Consider the following 7,881-nt stretch of genomic DNA (forward strand, 5'->3'; position numbering starts at 1 on the left):
TTTTCATTTTCAATTTCATAGATTGTTTATAATGACTTTTGCTAAAATTTCAAAATCAAAAGTTATCAAAACAAATTCTATGGGACTGAGAAGTATTATTTTCTACTTTTTAGTCCATTTATAAAAGCGTTGTATATTAAAAAGTTTTATTTATATTATTTATTTGATTTTTAGTTCACTTGTGTTATATTTTTTTGAAGTTGGTTCTTTTTTATATTCGAGCGCACTTGTGCCCAAGCGTATTAGAACTTTCTTCATGTAACGGTTGTTTGTGACAGCCAAAACAATCGAGATAGATATAGTCAAATGTATACATAAATTATCAGGATGAATAGAGAATTCGATTAAGCTATATCTGTTGTCCGTCCGTTTGTCCGTCTGTCCGTCTCCCGTCCGTTCGCCCGTGTACACGATAGCTCCAGCAAAAATTTAGATATCTCAACGAAATTTGGTATGTAGGTTTTCCTTTATGCAAGGTAGGTTGGAATTGAAAACGGGCGAAATTGGACGGTGACCACGCCAATTTTCCATATAACGGTATTTTCGAAAAATGCAAGAACTGCGTTATTCCAGTAAATATCGGATGAAAATTGTTGAAAATTAATATGCGAAGTAGAATTTTGGTACGAGCCTTGATTAGGGTTTAGCTAATAAATCTATTGAAAATCTTCGAAATCGGGCAATGACCACTTCCACCTGCCACATAACAGTAATTTACAGAAACACGAAAACTGCGACAAATCAGTAATTATTAAAGCTAATTCACTTAAAATCGATGATTGCAATAACCACTTAGAAGAAAATTTGATTATTATGAATTTTTGAATAGTGGGCGTGGCGCCGCCCCCTTTCAACCACAAACGTGTATCTCGGTAACAGATTTATCAATTTCTACCAAACTCGGTGCACTTAATAACCTTGGTACGTTATCGATTGTGATTCCGAATGCCAATCGAATTGGAAATTTGCATATTTTAGCTCGTTCACTGAGCCAATCGTGATTCCTATAATTAATTTGAATATCCGGAAACATTCTTTCGTTCAGTTCTCCTTTCGATGTTTCTAAGTTACAAAAATTATTACGCAATAAAATTCGACCTAATCTCTCATTGACTGTCAACTTTCCCTTCCCTATGTTCAGTAATTGTCGCGAGAGGCTGATGAATCGCTCTGTAGTTGGACACGCATATTCGTAGTCAACTGCAACGTATGTATGTCGTCTTGCCTCAATGTTGAATATTTCAGGCAAGCATTTATGTCGCCCGCTAGTGTCAATCGAGAAACTACAGACAATGTTAACGTAAAATCTCCTGCGAGCAATATCAATGCATTCACAAATGGTTGAACATTTCTACGCAAATCTCCCACCGATCGATCAAGAACCTCAAGAGATTTTTTTATGTGCCATCGTGCACTCATCCCAAACAATGAGTTTACATTTTTGTAATAAGTACTTTTCCCATACCGGATGTTCACGTGGGAGTTTCGATGACTGGTACGTTCAATGGCAGCATAAGAGCTAAATGATAGGTGTTTCCACCTGGTAACAATGTCGCAGATGTTCCAGATGAAGCGAGAGATACGGCTATGTAATTTTCGAACCGCTGCCACAATCTTATAAGGAGTGTTCTCGTATTTCTCCTGTCGCATCCAAGGAGAAGGTCATTTATCATTTGCATCTTCTTATTTGGCGCTGTAACCGCATAAGCGTTCGAAAAAGCACGTCAGTCGCTTCTCGCCGTGCCAACTTACGGCAATTGAAAATGCCACGTGAAGCCTAGTCCTTCTCCACTTGGTCTTTCCATTCCTCTGCTACTACCAGCGGATTGCGAGTCGAATGCTTTTAGGCCTCGAACGCGGTTCCCATTCGAACGACATGGCGAAGCCAGCGGAGCCGCTGTAAAGCTTATCGTTTAAAGTACAAAACCACGTATCAACAAAATGCAAATCCGCGTATCAAGATAATGCAAAATCGCGTATGTGAATAATGTAAATTATCTTCTAGAGAGTAAAAATACTCATATTTCAAAATGGTACTCTTTCTTATAAAGCAATCGCATATCTGGCCAGTATACTTCAGGACGAATGGATAAGGATTGAGCCAAGAGCTTGTGTGAGCAAATCCAATTTTTGGCAGCTAATGCCAGTTACGCGGTTTTGCAGAATGACGATACGCAGTTTTATACTTTAAACGACGTTATACAGATCATCGTTCCACTGTCTGTGGTACTCATCGTCGCCAACACGTAGGGGCCTGTAACTCTTCCGTAACATCTTTCTCTCGAATACTCCAAGATCGCCGGATGTTGTCATTGTCCATTCTTTTGCGCCATATACCAGCATGGGTATAATGAGTGACTTATAGAGTGTGGTTTTCGTACGTCGAGAGAGAACTTTACTTCCGGATTGCCTACTCAGTCCAAAGTAGCACTTGTTAGCTACAGTAAATCGGCATTAGATTTCGATGCCGACATTATTATCGGTGTTATGCTGGTTCCTAACTAAACGAAACTGTCTACTTTCTCGAAACTACAACTGGCAACAGTGACATGGGTGCCAAGGCGTGAATGCTCTGACTCCTCGTTTGATGACAGGAAATACTTCGTCTTGTCCTCGTTGATCACCAAACCCAATCGCTTTGCTTCGTTATCCAACTTGAAAAAGGCAGGACAGACTTCGAGGTTTTTGTTGCCGATGATGTGGTTCAGTTCTATTTATAGCTCATATTATTTTAACATTTGCAATATGCGATCATAAATGCCCTTTTGCTCACGCTTTAATTTGTGAATGTTTGATAGGGCATATAAAAGGAGATCAGAATAATAATAATAATCATAATCTTCATAATATTATCCAACGTTATTCAAATTGCTCTCGCCGATTTTTGGAAAAAATTTTCTAAAAACCCGAAGCAGCTCATCTAATTTAGCAAAAAACTTTCTGGAAAATATGGGTATTGTTAGGTAGTTCACTAAGATAGATTATTATATATTTGAAAGTCCGAAAAACTGAACGCTAAAGCAGGCACATTCTCTTTACTCGTAATATAGAACGTAGTAGGCTATGGCGACCCCAAGTGAAATTTTTTATCATTAATAGTTACCTGTTTTATAATGTTAAGGAATGGTGACAACACTTTTAAGTTTTCAATAAGGATTTTTTAAGCATCTTTCATGGGATATTTTTATGTTTTCATTAGGTATGGTGTTTATTATTTTTTCATTTGTATCAGTCGTTTTTTATTAGCTTTTTGTTTTTATTTCGAAATTTGTATACCAACTCTTCGCTGATAATACGATCATTTCGTTTGATAAGATTTTGTAAATTCTTTCTTCATTTAAACTGATCGGCTTTTGGCTAAGTGGAAACATAAACAAAAAAATCTCTGGTAAAGCTTTCCCTAACAATTTTCGTTTGGAACCAATTATGTAATATTTCTTTTAGTTCCAATATTTGCAGCCTTTGCTTTTAGATAGGGCATAATCCTATTGAAAATATTTCTAAACCAAAATTTCTTTAATTTCTTTAGTTTGATACCCATATTGTAACATTTCATTTCTTTTCCAATTTAATTGAGTTAAATTTTCAAACAGGTGGCAACTCTCCTCAAACATATTTTCGACTGTAAGCCTTCTTAAAAATCTTAAGTTTGATACCCAAATTGCAGTATTTAATTTATTTTATCAATTTAACTGAGTTTAAATTTTCAAAAAGGTGGCAATTCTACTCAAACATATTTCCAGCAGTTATCTTTCTTAAACCTCTTTAATTTAATATCTATATTGTAATATATCATTTAGTTTATAAATTAAATTGCGCTAAATTTTTTAACAGGTGGCAACCCTCCTTTAAAATATTTTCGACGTAAGCCTTTTTAAAACTCTTTAGTTTGATACCTACATAGCAATAAAGCTCAATTTTCAAACAGTTGGCAACCCTCCTCAAAAATATTTCCAGCAGTTATCTTTCTTAGGCCTCTTTAATTTGATACCCATATTGTAATATATATATTTTTTTTCAATATAATTGGGTTTAAAATTTTCCAAATAGAAGACAACCCTCAAATTTTACGCGATATCATTAGTTCTGGTGTAATACCGAACAATGAAAAATAATAATTATTCAAATCGGTTCAGCCGTTCTCATTTTTATATATATAGATAGATGCTACTGTCACGCGGTTTGGGCCGTTTATTATAGTTTTTCCAAATTAATTTTAATTATTATTTTTTTTAAAGGTATAGCTCATTGTCTAACAAAAACTATACAAACAAAACTTAATTTAAAATATTGAAAAAAAAACGTCAACAACTGTTTTGCGCATTTTCTTCTTTTTGGGCGCTGTAACCGCCTAAGCGATTTTGGCCGAGTTCAGCACTGTATTTTAATTCGCTGCACTATGTCCATATCGTTGTAAAGCTTATACAGCTCATCGTTCCATCGTCTGCGGTACTCGCCGTCGCCAACGCGTAAAGGTCCGTAAATCTTCCGCAAATTCTTTCTCTCAAACACTCCAAGAGCCGCCTCATCGGATGTTGTCATTGTCCATGCTTCTGCGCCATATACCAGCACGGGCATGATGAGTGACTTATAGAGCGTGGTTTTCGTACTTCGAGAGAGGACTTTACTCCTGAATTGCCTACTCAGTCCAAAGCACTTGTTGGCAAGTGATTCTGCGTTGGATTTCAATGCGAAAACGAAAGCACACACTAAGAAAAAAATATCGATATCAAAAGAGATAATAATATCGATAGCAAAATTGATAAAAACATCTATAAAACAATCGATGAAAATATCAATACCAAAATCGATAAAAATATCGATAACAAAATCGATGAAAATACCGATATCAAAACAGATAATAATATCGATAAAAATAGCGATAACAGAAGCGATAACAATATCGATAATAAAATCGATACAAATATCGATAACAAAATCGATAAAAATATCGATAACAAAAGCGATAACAATATCGATAGCAAAATCGATCAAAATATCGGTTTTAAACCGATAAAAATATCGACAACCAAAGCGATAACAATATCGATAGCAAAATCGATAAAAATATCGGTAAAAAACCGATACAAATATTGATGACAAAATCGATAAAAATATCGACAACAAGATCGATATTAAAATCGATAACAAAATCGATAGCACATTCGATAATAATATAGACAGCAAAATAGATAAAAAATCGATGACCAAATAGATAAAAACAACCGATGACAAAATATCGATCATTATATCGATAAGTTCCGAAAATATCGATAGCAAAATTAGTAACAATATCGATTACAAAATTGATAAAAATATCGATGACAAAATCGATTAAAATATCGACAACAAAATCTATTAAAATATCGATAACAAAATCGATAAAAATATCGATAGCAACATCGATAACAAAACCGATAAAAATATCGATACCAAAACCGATAAAAATATCGATAACAAAATCTATAAACAATCGATAATAAAATCGATTACAAAGTCAATAACAAAATCGATTACAAACTCGATAACAAAATTACTAAAAATATCGATAACAAAATCGATTAAAATATTGATCATTATATCGATATTAAAATTGATAAAAACATCAATAACGAAACGACAAAATATCGATTATTATTATCGATAAGTCCCTAGAATCCCGAAAATCTCTAAAATCACGAAATAGTTCCCAGATTGAGTCTCCTATGTCTATCTATATCCTTTTCTCTACAACTACCTTTATTTTAATCTTTCTTCCTATATATTCGTCTATACTTTTATCTTTTTATCATTTTCTGACATTATGAAATAGTGAACTTTTAATCATAAATAATTTCGTATATGTATGGCGAGGAAAGGGCGTTGACTTTTTCCGCTTTAAAATATATGATATCCTGAGTGAAATAAACATCTGCCTAATAATGACCTCCTCAGCATTGGTCGCCTTGCCGTGGCGAGGAGGCTTAAATGGTGTCATGGGTTGCCAATGTTTAAAACACTTGTTTTTTAAAAGTGCTTAGAACCTTTTTTAAAACAATGGCAGAAAAACACCTATATTTTAACACAGTTTAATGCGATAAGAGGCATTATGTTGCAAATAAAACACCTACAACTCGAAAAAAGTCGAACGTGAACGTTGAATTATAAGTTGCAGCAATACGCCTTTCGCGCGAGCAATTTAAGCTCAAAACTAAAAAATAAAAAACTATTATACTAATTATTTTGTTATGTATTTACCTTCTTTCTTGTACAAGACGTCAAAATTATTCTATGCGTACGTCAAATCACTGTCCGATTTAAGACTCCGCCAGATAGAAATTCTTTTCCGCTTCACAGAGATGCTTTTGTTTGACTCCAAGTTAACTCTGTGATTTGGATAGAAGACGCCACATTGGCAACGCATGCGTTGCCGCAACTGATTAAGTTTGCCCCAAGGCGAATTTATACAAGGTGGTGTTACTGGCGAATTTAGATTTTCGCCGCGGTTATTTAAAACATGAATACAAAAGATGAATTTACTTTAAACATGATTAGGTTTTTTTTTTAACTGGGCCTATATCTATAGACCAGAGCTTCTTAAAGTGTGTTCCGCGGAACCCAAGGGTTCCGTAGAAAAGTCACCGGGGTTCCGCGAGATCTATTTTGGTATGAATAAGCACGGCGGTCGGTTTGAGTTGCAAACAGAAAGAAAAGTTCTATAAACAGCTTGACCGAGATGCAATTATCTATTTTCAAGTATACATACATATGTACTTGTAGTTGGTATGATTGCCGTACTGAGTGCCATGCCTACATAAGAGCGTTGAGCTTGCGTTTGCTACCTTGTTTTTATACCTTTCATGAGCATGACTTTGGTCCGATGTTTGTAAGTACCAGAACAAAAAGAGATAGACTCATTAAAATGTATACTTATATAATCAGAACGTCGAGCTGAGTTGATTTATCCACGTCCGTATGTCCGTCTGTCCGTCTGTCTGTCTGTTTGTATGCAATCTAGTCTCTCAGTTTTCGAGATATCCGGATCAAATTTGGTAGGTGGGTGTATTTTTATAATGTATTAATCATTTGTCGGAACCGGAAGAATCGGACCACTATAACATATAGCTCCCATACAACTGATTGTTCAGATATGAGATTTTTCGTTATAACTCCTCCATTTATATAGCTGGGAACAGGAAATTACGCACTGTTTTCAATAATTATCAACAGAAAACTTACAGTGAAAATTAAAAAAAAGGATAACTATAACCTATAGCTCCCATACAACTGATTGTTCAGATATGAGATTTTTCGTTATAACTTCTCCATTTATGCACCTAGGAACATGAAATTTTGCAGTACTTGCACCCATTATCAACAGAATACTTATAGTGAAAATTACAAAGATCGGGTCACTATAACCTATAGCTCCCATACAACTGATTGTTCAGATATAAAATTTTTCGTTATAACTCCTCCTTTATATAGCTAGGACCATGAAATTTCGCGCTGCTTTCACTCATTATCAGCAGAAGACTTGCAGTGAAAATAACGAAGATCGGGTCACTATAACCTGCAGCCCCCATACAACTGATTGTTCAGATATGAGGTCTTTTATCATATCTTCCTCCATTTATGCAGCTAGGAACATGAAATTTCGCACCATTTTCACTCATTATTAACAGAATACTTACAGTGAAAATAATCAAGGATCGGGTGACTACAACATATATCTTCCATACATCTGATTGTTCAGATATGGGATTTTACTGCAAAACTCCTTTATTTGGACAGCTAAAACTGATAAATTTCTTAAGCTATTTTATAAACAATAATACAAAGTCTACTGAGAAAATCGTCAAAATCTATGCTGTATAAGCTTTATCTCCTATAGCACTGATT

The sequence above is a fragment of the Rhagoletis zephyria genome, unplaced genomic scaffold (genome assembly GCF_001687245.7).
Source record: "Rhagoletis zephyria isolate East Lansing unplaced genomic scaffold, Rhagoletis_zephyria_1.1 Rzeph_scaffold_00273, whole genome shotgun sequence".
In the NCBI taxonomy this organism is placed as follows: domain Eukaryota; kingdom Metazoa; phylum Arthropoda; class Insecta; order Diptera; family Tephritidae; genus Rhagoletis; species Rhagoletis zephyria.